General features: G+C 40.5%; 1 long non-coding RNA gene across 1 annotated transcript in view; it reads right to left on the reverse strand.

Moving 5' to 3' along the window:
* Window positions 1-5,275: 5,275 nt before the first annotated feature.
* LOC310883893 overlaps window positions 5,276-12,540 on the reverse strand; it is a 133,988-nt gene continuing 126,723 nt past the window's right edge. Inside the window, exons 6-8 of the long non-coding RNA XR_014573916.1 lie at window positions 9,991-10,092; window positions 9,254-9,301; window positions 5,276-7,059 (exon numbers count right to left, since the gene is read on the reverse strand). This is a non-coding gene — a long non-coding RNA (uncharacterized lncRNA). The remainder of the gene's footprint in view (window positions 7,060-9,253; window positions 9,302-9,990; window positions 10,093-12,540) is intronic.

Genomic DNA, 12,540 nt, shown 5'->3' on the forward strand with positions numbered 1-12,540 from the left:
TACCTTTGTTTCTTATTTTTACTATTGGAAGGTTTGGGGCTGATTACAGTATGGAACACTGACAGACAGTCAAGGTTACAAAATATATTGTCTTTCGCATCCATTTCTAATATTGTGTTTGTAATCAAAACCAATTTCTACTTCTGACTCAGTGTAGTTTCAGAGAATCTGGAAGTAAAGCTTCACATTTATTTTATTCTATGTTCTGCAGCAAAACTTAGAAGTTGAAACCATATGATCCTGTCAATACCTTTCTCAGCAGTTAACCCCAAATTACTTCTTTCTTCTACCAAACTCTACAATTCTTTCTCTTCATCTGTGAAAGATCAATAAAATAATGGAAGAATCTGTGTATGGAGGTGTAATTTCTGAAAGAAAAAATAAAACTGCTTGTTTACAAAAGGCTGTTTGGGTGAAGAATTCAGTCCCATACACTGTAGGCAGTGCAGTAAACAAGAGATCAATAGATCATTCAATGAGTCTTCCTTAAGAGAATAAGAATACCTATTTCTGATCACTTCTGAACATGCAAGTTTAACTACCCTTAATTTTCAGAACAGATACGAGACAAAAATCTGTATCAAAACCAGATTAAGCCTTGTTAAACACAGATTAAGCACATTTTTTTGTGCTTGATGACTTTAATTCCTCTGGTTTCTTCACTTAATATTAAGGCACTACATTTCTTTCTTAATCTGTTAGAAATAGTAATAATGTTGATTTGTTGATTTAAAGTTTTGGGCGAAAGCTCTAGACCAGTCTGATTCATCATAAACTGTTTTCAGGTCAGGAAGCAATCTTTCTAAGTTGTTTGCAGAGAAAGCAGGAAGACATTCTTCCCCATTCTGTGTTATCTTTTTGGTGGGTTTTTCTTTTGTTTTGTTTTTGTAATATATTCTTCTCAGTTGTATTAATTGTTTATAACTGGGTGAACCTCCAGAAACTTGTACTTTTATTCTAGCTCGTACACCTAGAAAAACCTTGAAAAACTCTTCCAGGACTGTTGGTCTCATATGTTAGCAAAAGTCAAACATAGGAAAACTAGTAAATTTCCGCATGTCCTACGTTTATAGCTAGTTATCACTTCTACTTCTCTGTGAAAAATATTTTATTTTGCAGCCTATTAGATTGCATAAAACATCACTGTCTAACACTAAAATTAAGTGTTTTATCTACAGACTGCTTCCAAGAGCACAAAGATGTGTCCAGAAGAAAAAGAAGGACTCCCGTGCTTCATGTGAGGATCACCCCCTTAGCATATACATCCACATACTTCTTAGCCTACCTCCTTGATATCCTTGGTGAACTATTAGAGACATAGCCCTATCTTCAACCACTGAGAAATCTAGTTATGCTAGACAGAAATACTTTTTGCTTTCAGAAGTGAAGGAATGAAGCAGATCATTTACTTTTTAGCATATTGTTTTTATCTAGAAAAAAAAATTCACTTGCTCCCTTTGAAAGTTAGTTTCATCTCAGTTTTGATGACAATGGAGTATCTCAGATTTGAAACTTGTATTTCCCCAATACTGGCACCATATTTGCTGAGCTATTGAATCAATGGCTCTGTTTGAACAAGCACTTAATACAACAGGGAACGATCCCAGTGAGATCCCATCCCAAAGGCTGCCAGTTGTATGCACTTTCTTGGCATATCAGATCCTGAAATGTGGGCAGAGCTTTGAAGTGGATATTCTACTCCTCAAGCAATTTGTAAACAACAAATTGTAATTTTTTTTCCTAACAAATTGTTAGGAATTCTGTATTGGACAAGGGTCTTTTTCAACATATGTTTCCTATTCTGACACCCTTCAAAACAGAAGAGCAAAAATCTCCAAAGTGTCTGGGGCTTGCTCTAACATGGGATAGGAATTTTATCCGAAAACTTAAACATTTCTCCTGGACGAGAAAACCCTTCTATGCTCAGCCCCATACTGAAGGGGATCACAAGCATGTAGGAAGCAGGAAGGGTAAATAGGGTAGACATGATGCTTTGACCTCTTCAGGGTGTGGCTTCCAGATTGTCCTTTGACTGTAGTACACTTCCACCACCCACATTTGAGCTTATGCCTTTCTCCACCACAGAAGAGAAGGTTTACAGCGTGTTTGATACAGCAAACAGCCATGAGCATATGGAATAACCACACCTTTTAACGTTAGAGTGAACGCAGTTGCTGCAGATAATTATGACTGCTCACAGGTAATCTGTTGTAATACTCATCCAGGCAATCTTAGCTTCTGCATAAGAGCCAAATTTGGGAATATTAAAAACTTAGAGCAGCGCTCAAGTCGAGAATGTCCAGATGAGTGTTACTACAGGTCATCTCTGTGCCTTTCCTACTTCTTGTTGCCACACACGCATGCAAAGCAAAGCATATGAATGGCGTTACTTACCATGTCTAACCTAGCTGGATCATGCTAGGCGACCATGAGCTCCCAGGGGAGCATTCAGTTGCTTCAGTGTAGGCCTCTCATGCCATTTGAGATGGTGTAGACTATCTGGTATGGCCTCCAATTGTGGCTTTTGAAAGATGTGGGTCTGCCATAGGTCCTAAAGTCCTTTCTACCAGCTTTGTAGGGGTAGCTTAGATATCTTAGAGCATCTAAATTGTCCTGAGAGGCCTATATTTTGGCAACAGATCCTGCTCCCAGTTTTGCAAGCTATGGAGAAGATGGATTTTCTGTTTCAGGAGAATCCCCAGATTTGAGAAAATAGGGTAAATCTCATTAGGGCAGGCTCACTTATGCAGATATGACAGAGGGTTGGTCTTCTGCAATTCAGCTAGATACCTGTTGCCTTTTCTGTACATGTACTCAGGTTGTCGTAGACACAGTAAGGAAAAGGACTTCCAGGAAATTGCTTACTGTCCAGGGCTTTCTTCACATCTGCAACTAAACTCTTTGGGAGCTATAAATCAGAAATCACCTCTATGCCTACGGCAGCTTGGAAGCACAACTTGGGACATCCATCCCTTGGGGGTAAATGCACCTACATGCCTTGCCTTGGACTTCAGAGGGATGTGAGATACAACCCACAGGGCTGCATGGGGTTGTATCACCTGGTGAGGTGAGGGTGCCATGGTCATCACACAACAGCCCCTGCAGCACCCACATGTGTTAGCCTTCCAACCAAGCAGCCCAAGGAGGAAATCCAAGAGAGCAGTTCCCCCCTCAGCAAACCTGCTGCTGGTGCCAGGAGCGGGCTGGTGCTGGGCTGACATCACGGCGAGCCCAGGCAGAGCACAGCCCTGTAAGGGGAGCTGTGGAAGCACAGGGGAAAGTTCTCACCTAGCAAGCCTTAAAGGAAAGGTGCTGTCTCAGCTCCTTTACGGTCGGAGCTGTAATGGGCATAATTTAAAGTTGCACAGCTTTTTTTTTTTTTTTCTTTTTTTAAAAAAGTCACATTCACCCTCTTTTTCCTTCTACACTTTCATCTGGTGGAAAATTTGATTCAAAAGGGAGCTGTGTGCTTTGGAAAATCTGGCTAGTGTGTCAGTTCACTTTAAAAAAGAGTGGAGAACAAAAAAGCCCAGCTCCCATGCTCATGATGACCCTTAAGGGAACTTAATTAAATGTGACGGTGAATGAAAGGTAAGCAGTTAAGTGTCTACCCCAGACAGGATATGGTAAGCCAGACTATACAATATGTGTAGAGATAGTGTTTGTTTCTTGCCCCCATCTCTCCTTCCCTCCTCAACCAAGGTGAGTGGTGGAGCAGGGGAGGAGTCATCTTCCCAAGTGAATTGCTCTATCAAAATTTTTATTTCACTCTGCTTCTTTTCACTTTTGTCGGGAATCTGACCCAGAACTCGCTTGTCACTTACCAAAAATGAAAAGAAAAGGAAGGAAAGAAAGAAATCCTGTGCAGATGGGGGTCATGTTCCAGTGAACTCATTCTAAACATAACTTTTTCATTTCAGTGCTCCTGCCTGCCTGGTAGCTCAGGGCTTAATGCCTCTATTTCCATCACTCTCCAGCCCTGTAAATTAAAAATCTCTGCAGCATACAGCAATAAGACAGCAGGCTTTATGGGACTGGGTCACAAGTATTTTCATCTTATTTGAATAATTAACTTGTCATCATTCTGCTTAGCCTCCTGCCACTCCTTTCTCCATTCTCCACTACAGAAATATGCTTTTGTGCTTCATTTTCACTCTGCTTCATTAAAATCTCCTTCTAGTGCCCTCTTCTGCAGCTGCCCATGGGTCCTCCAGAGCCTTGTGCCAGTAGGACCAGGCTGCAAACACCCCATGCTTTTCTGGGTTAAGGGATAGCAGCCCACAGCTGGAGCAAACCAGCAACGCAACAGGCAACAGCCTCAAAGAGCTTGTTTGAAACTTAGCTTTTCTGTGCTTTACCTAGTGTTAGTTTGGGTAACTGCAAATCAGCATAATATGGCTGTTAGTGCATTAGAGCTGGTGGAGATTAAATTGTACAGATCTGATGAAATTGAAGGTGGTGGACTCTTTTTTTAGAAACCTTATGCCTTTTCTTATCTATAAAAAGAGTTAATATCTTAATTTTGTTTCCACACATCACTAAAACATTGGGCAGGGAGTCAGGACAATTCCTGGCATAAGATTCCTGCATGACCTTGATAACTTACCCTAATGGGATTTTGCTGATGCTCAGCAAACTCTGAAAATCAGGCCACAGAGGCACCTAAATATAGATGAGATGTCCACATTTCACATGCTGAACTTAACCACTTTGCCCTCCAATTTCCCCACTTACAAGAAATCAAGCTAATAAGATTTTATCTATCTCAATACTTCCCTGAGCCAAGAAACTGCAGTGACTGGCATAAATTTTTAGCAGAAGTATGTTAATTCATTTTTAAAGGCAGTTTAGGATGGTAAGATGAAGGTGCTATACAAATGCAAAATATTTCACAAAATCTTTGTCTTTTTTTTTTTGGTCTGTGTCTGAGTATATAGTTCAAGCATGCAAATGTGTATTGTATATCAGAACTTTGTCTTATTAAATACAGAGTCAAGAAAGTATTTCAAAGCGAGTGAATTAATATTAACTTATTTGCCTGTCAGAAAAATACTACTATCTGCAATACAGATAAAGAATGAGAAACAAATAGCTGTTATAGAGAGTGACTTCACTTGGGGAGTCATGCTCAAAATCTCACACGAACAAAACGTCACAGACTTTCTAATAATTATAGATCATAAGTTTCTGACACAGAAGGTTACTTTTCTTTGGACTACGTATGATGGATAAAGATGAATTAACCACTGGAGTAGAAGTTGTTCGTTGCCTAGGAACCAATGATCATGACCTCATTGCATTCAGAATACCCAAACAAAGGATAGCCCCAAAGCATAAAATGTAAGTGATGTTTCAGAACGACTACTTCCAAAAATCTAAGAGCAATTCTGAACCACATCAGCTCAAAGGAAAACATCCACTTTAACAAAATATTTTAAAGGAACCATGCTTACATAACTTTCTACTGAGTGTCCTAGAAGAGTTAGCTGTGGAGATCTTTTTGCCAGTGACAGCAATTTTTAATGAACCTGATGGTGATAATGATGTTTCAAAACACTGGAAGACATTATGCTTGAAATAAATAAATAAATAAATGGAGCTACGGAAATCTGGATATTTACAGGTTTATTAGTTATTATGAAATAACATTATTTCCAGACAAAATAATGGAAAACAATGTGTGAATTAATCTGTGTCAATCAAGTAGGTATTGTAAAACAAAATCAGGTTGTAAACTTTCAGATTACAAATTCACATAGGTAAGGTTACTTAAAGATGTGAGTTACCTGGGACTATTGTTAGTCATTTAAAGTAATAGAACACAATATTCTGATTAGAAATATTTTCTTATCTATAGAGTGCTTATTTGGATACAGAAGAAGCTAAATGAGAGCTCTTGAATATTGATAGTAAGTAAGAAGAAAATTCAGTAAAAGGGTGTGTTCCTAGTGGGCTACTTTAAGGGTTGTTACTGCCCATTACATTATTCAACATCATTATATTCAGCAGGAGTAATAAGAAGAAATTTCCTGCTGATTTACAGATTAGTGGAACAATATAACATGATAGGAACTGGACATTTATTATGAGCAATCTACTTGTTCAATAAACTGGAACCCACTGAAAGAAAATATATTTTAATACAGGGCAGAAGAATACGTCTCCAAATGGCTATTGAAAGACTAAGCTATAGCAGATGGAGAAGATGGAGAAGATATAGAAGATGGAACCTAAGGTGCAGGTTTCTGTTAGTTGGAAGGTTTTTAGAGAGAAAAAATAATCTTTTAACTTTCTTCTTTTAACTTTCTTGTCTTTTTCCTTTGTCCCTAAGCCTCTCTGACAAGAGAACAGGCACAGGGCTGGCTGAACTTTACATTTGCCCAAGCACAGCTCTCCTTTTGTTTTAAATGGAAAATCTTGTGTCTATGGTCAAGAAAGAAGTATGGTTCAAGCAACAATTAACTGGTTCAATTACACTGGAGATTTGACTAGATTTCTGGTTGTTCCTCCTAGTCCTAAACTCTGTAAATCACAAGCAGCCTAATGTCTAAGAGTGTCAGCAGGGAAGGAGATACGCATTTTGTTGCTTCGCCTTTTGATGTGTTTTACTTTGAACACTGAACTCCAGAAATTTGGCTAGCAGTGACCAGACTTCAGCCTATGCCCTGGCTGCAAGGCTGTAGAGACACATCATGGTTTTGCTCACCCACTGGCAATGAGGCTCACCACCCTGGCCAGTGTCCTAGCCTGTACAGAAAAGGTGGAGGACACCGTCCTACAGACATTCACCCATTCACAGGCTGGTTCTCAGAGCACTCTGCTGGAAGATCAGACATGCCAGTTATAACACACAAAAGGAACCACCTTCCAAACAAGGGTTTTTGGATCCCCCCTTGAGATTTGGGCCTTCTTGTCACCTCCCCCCATCCCACCTTGGATATGCCCCCAGATGCATTAGCAGGTCAGAATTGTACCTTGGTACTTCCCAGAAAACATGTGTGGCATTATTGTTCTCCTTCCCTTTGTTTATTTCAAAACTTTGCAGGTGGTTTGAATGAACTGTGAAGAAGAAAGAACATGAAGTTAATGCCTAGGAATCTTAAGGGAAAAAAAAAAAACTTTTTAATACAACCCAAGTTTTGTCATATACCTACCATGTGAAAGCAGGGTTTATTTTCATATATCCCACTCCTGGCACATTCTCAGTGCTTTATGTAAGTGTTGCAATGTCATCATCATTGGAATACATATTCTTTGCCAGTTTGTGTGTCAGTAAATTTTTTGCCTTTTTTTTTGGCATTTTTGCTCTATCTTCAAGCAGAATAGATGTTTTATCTGGTCTGTAAAGTGCTTTCAGATCTCTGTAGTTCAATAACCTGAACCTATTCTTGAAATTATTTACCATCAACACTTCATTTGTGTGGCTTTTTCTAATAAGGTAGCACTGAATCCTTGGTAAATACATAGAACTTCTATTAAACTACGCTAAACCAAAGTTCATCTAAATTCTCCTCAGTTCTTCCCTGATTTGGAATAGAAACTCTTGAAAGTGTGCCTTCTGTTACATGCCCCTGCTGTTTGAAATTTTTGGATACTTTTGAAATTGCCTTGCTTTTACTTTTCTTTTCTCCAGCAATCAATAAAGGCTACTTTAGCTTGAACATTTAGCTTAAAGCTTGAACACTTGAATCTTAAATGAAACATATTTAGTATTTGAGACTCTTCTAAAAATTGATGTTCAAAAACATGAAGGACTTCCCCAGCGTGAGATGGCACATCTGCTCCACAAACTTAGCTCTAGTGTTTACTCACTTTGTCCATTTTTCTCCCAGCACCTATCCCAACCCCAGCACCTGCAAAGACAATCCAGACCTAGAAGCATTAAATGGACAACAGCAATGTGTATCGCCAATTCTAAAATCCATGTTATGTCAGGAAAGGACAGAAAGGAGGGTCTGAAAAGTGAGCTGACCTTGAAAAAAATAGCCAAAATGGGCCAAGCCAGCATATGTGAGAGATCTTCACAGAAAATGTAATGGCAGCACTGAAACATTTAAAACAGTCAAAACAGGAAAAAGAGTTCAACTTAAGTGTAATCATGCCACAAAAGTTGTCCGAATAGTTCTTGGATCAATTCTTGTGATGCTACTTAGAGTAATGTCAGAGCTTACTGGTCATCTTCCAGAGAATCTACCAGCTGCCCGCTATCAACATTGCACTGCTCCTACACTCATCTTTTTCTCTTCATTACAAATCTGACTGCTATTGCTTTAAAAGCTCTTTTCCCCCAAACAGCAGAGAGGTCCTATTTTTGTGCAGTTATGTTAAGAACAGCCATTTTATTAGCAAGTACTTGACCTGTTGCACATGCTTACAACTAAATGAATTCTTAAGTATTTCAAATAAACTATTCTTAATTATAACACTATTAATATGTTAGTGAAAAAAAGATGATGATGATGTATTGTATCCTAAGTAGTACTATACAGTGCTACTTGGAAATAGCATTTATATGAAACACACATTCTCCCTGGCAGTGTAGCAATCATTTGCACTGTTTAAAAATGCATCCTACTGAATAGCATCCAAAGAGCTGGTATTGAAGGAGGATACAGGTAAATCTGTGGCTGGGTGCAGTAAAGCAAACGAGGTATAAAACTGATAAGGGAGGGTATGGAAAGGACCTTAAGCAATTATCTAGAAACTCAGTGTCTGGCTCTTACCCACCTTGTTCTTTCAGAAGTCATTGGAAGTTGAGCACCATCACTGCAAAGAGCAAGACACATCTACCCAGCTGATGTGTAACTGCAAACGTACACTTGGAGGCATTCAGTGATAATGTGAAAGACACCATATCATTTTAACACTTTCATAGATATGGCTAAAGGATTTTAAAAAATGGTAGAGCACCATGGCAAGAAACTCACTGTCCTACATCTTTACAAAATGCAGGTCACTTCTGCAAAGAATTTGTCACATCAGTCACTACATAAAAGGAGAAAAACAGAACTGAAAATCTGGATGACTGCAAAGGTTCAACTATTTCTGACAATAATTGGCAGTAAGGAAATGCATATGCTGTGGATGAAGTCCTGGCTTCACTAACTGTGACAGCAGATCTTTTAACTGAGCTCTTTACAGATTAGAATTTCACCCTAAATAAATGAGCCACAGATAACTATGTGGAGTTATTATAAAAGAAATTGAATGCTGAAACAAAAAGATAAACAAGCAGGAATGACACAAAACTTACCACATTTTACTGGTTCTCACAAAGCAGGGGTGTCTTCAGCCATACCTCCTGACAGAGTCAGAGGAAAGAAATAAGGAGGAATCATTTTTCAGTGTAACTGCGTTCTTACATGTGTACGTTCAATTATTACTGTATTTATTTTACTCAGTTAACTTTCTGCCTGTTGTCACTACAAGCAATTTGGAAATTCAGTCCTAATTCAGAAACCTTTTACTTTTCAGACTGTGAGTAAATTCATCCCTGATTGAGAAAAACATATTTCAGGCACATCCTGTGATGCACTGTGGGGCTGTGGCACATAAGCAACATTTACAACTGTCTGGCTGAACTGGGAACTTCTTGTGCAAGAAAATGAGTTGTTCCCATGGAGCACTGGAAAACATCCATAGACAGGCATGGATTAATGGGAGCGGTGTCTATGACAATGGCATTTCACCACCCACACCCCCTGTTTGGCACCCAGTTCTGGTACCAGACTGTGGTCATGGTCTCATCATGCCACCATCCCCTCACTCTACACAGGGTGATGTGCAGGTGGATCCTACCTGAGATGAGATGCTGCATCATCTCTTTACTGGACTCAGTGATACTAAAAAGATAGATAGGACATAAGTGCTAAACATAATTGATTAATGCTAGCAAGGAGAGTTGCTCCATCATCCTATATACTCTCGGACCTCCCAGTGTTCAACTGGTAAGTTTTACATTTTTCCAAATAATTTCAGCTTTTCACTTACATTTAGAGAGAGAGGAAGGGATGGGAGGAGGGAGGGGAGACATTCCACAGCTCTGGCTTACAGACCACACCAAAAAGTTCTCAGCACAGCCGCAAGCACAATCTGAAACCAAAGATAATTTACTGCACTATTTCATTACAGAATAAATTGTTTATGATACTTTATGAAACACCCACTCCAATGTCCATGAAAACAGAATCCGTATTTATGAGGCAACACTTATGAGAGGTAGTATAATTTTAGCATCTTATACTTGAACTATGCTAAAAATGTATTACTTTGTCATCAGGGAGCAGTTATAGTAAAAAAAAAAAAAAAAAAAAGATCGCAACCTTGAAGACTGGATAGTTTTGGGCTGCTGAGAACTAGGCCAGTTTCAGCGTGCTGTTTGCTGGTGGTCTGGTGGTGCACAATGGAAAAGCTACAGCATTCACCCAGCCTGCTGCCTCTTTGTCCACTCAGCCCTCTGCAACCTGCCTTCACTCCCCTGCCAGCTTCCACCAGGCTCTTGGGCATGGTCTGTGGCTTCTGAAACCCTGCAGCAGCTACAGGGACGGTGACAGAAGCTAAAGGACTCATCTCCAGCCCGATGACCCACTAGGAAACCATCTGGGTCATACTTCTACCTGGTTATTGCCTGGTTAAAGGCGGTCAGCAAGGGGCAGCTGTGCGCTGGCTGCGAGGTGATGCGTTCCCACGTGTCAGCTTTCTGGAACATAGCGGGAGCAGCTGAAATCAGTCAGAAGTGTTGAAGTATGTGCACAATCATCAGAAAGCAAGGGAGAGAGCCTCCTCTAATGAGAGGGAAGGTAAATAGAGCCTGAGAAACTGGAAACATTCTTTGGTTTGGCTTACAGCGGGGGTGGTGGGGGGGTGAATCTTAAAAGGCATTGTGCACAGCAGAGAGGCCATTCATCACGGGGATTGCGCTTCCTCGAGTACAGTAGGGACATGTGGAAGCCTGTCATTTTTCAGGCCATTACTCAAGAGCTTTCCAGAATTTCAGAATACGCTGACCCCTCCTCGAGACCCAGGTGACATAGCCGGGCCACAGAGGGACCCACATGTGTAGGTCACTCAAAGAGCTATGTTTGGATGGAGGAAGGCATCGCTGTTCGAGGCCTTGGAAGCCCACCATGAATTCAACACCAGTGCCCTGCCTGCGTTGGCACGGCCGGCCCTTCCCAGATATACTGCTGGCCACATGCATGAGATAAGTAACCTGGGAACTCGGTGAGTTGTAGATGGGTGTCTCCTTTCTGGGCACTTTCCATGTGATCCATCAGATGCTGGAACTGATATATCCTGCTATGGGAAGCATTAAAAAAAATTACAGATATGTTTTAGAACCAGTGGACAAATTGTTGTGTCTGTATCAACATCTAAAAAGAGCCATTTATTTAAATGTGAAAAGTACCTCTCTGCCTTGGCCTTTGAATCTGCAGTTCTGGAGCCCAGAGCAGTGTTTGCATTGTACAACCAGTGGTGGGCTACGAAATGGGAACTCTGCACATCTGTGGGAGCTGGAGAAAATAGTCTAAGCTGACACTTGCGTATTAGGGTTTGATGGGTTTTAAAAGTAACAATTGCATACAAAGGATCCTGGTTTAGGAGCAACACCAGGCCCTTATCTGTCATTTCACCCCATTTACTAACACTGCCCATGCAAGGTCCTACATACAAATCCAGTCTCCACAAAACCCCACAAAATTAAAGCAAATTCACTCTAAAACAAAAATCTTTCACCAAATCCCCAACGAGATGCTAAAAAGCTTCAGTAAGCATCAAGAAACAGGTCAAGCAAAGTTTTTTTGCACCTGTGGTTTTGCCTGTAATGTATAGGTAGCAATCATATTTGTTCCTACATTTTTGGCCTCCATTTCTCTGTTAGCAGTGCAGCAGACCTGTTCTGCTGGAGGAGCAGTAGGAGGGAAAGTTTTTCCAAGAAGCTGTACGCATTAAAATGAACTAACTGCACACTGCACTCAGTTATGCCAGCAAGAGCAGGGCTTTTCTTTCACAACACCAGCCATGGGTGAAGCTCGGTGCTGTTTTCCGCAGCCCCATGAGTCCATCCACGAATTGGCATCAGCTGCACATCCCAGCCTTCAGCCAGCACAGCTTTCTGTGGCCACACAGTTGTCTAAATGAAGAGAGTGAAGTTACAGGGGAGAGCCATCAGCTCTGTACAAAGCTTCAAATGTTTTTCCATGTTTATAGCATGAACGCCTTTGTAAAATCCCAGGTACAGGATGAATGCTGAAAACTCCATTTTGAAAGGGGGAGGCAGAGTTAAGGAAAGTGCTTTTGTAACTGCTGCCACAAACATTGCTGACAGCTCAGTGACACTGGAAAACCGAAAGGAGGGAGGGCAGCGCAGAGCCTGTCAGTTTAACTCTTTATTGGAACTTGTTTAATGGGACTTTATGTTCAGCCATGTGAACTTTGAAATACCCAAGTTCAAATTTCGCCTTCAGACTTCCCATCTGTTCTTATTTCATCCTCAGACTTTCCATCTGCTCCCATCAAGGCCTTCCTAATGCCATGCCC

Source organism: Anser anser (genome assembly GCF_964211835.1).
Source record: "Anser anser genome assembly, chromosome: 1".
NCBI classification, from domain to species: domain Eukaryota; kingdom Metazoa; phylum Chordata; class Aves; order Anseriformes; family Anatidae; genus Anser; species Anser anser.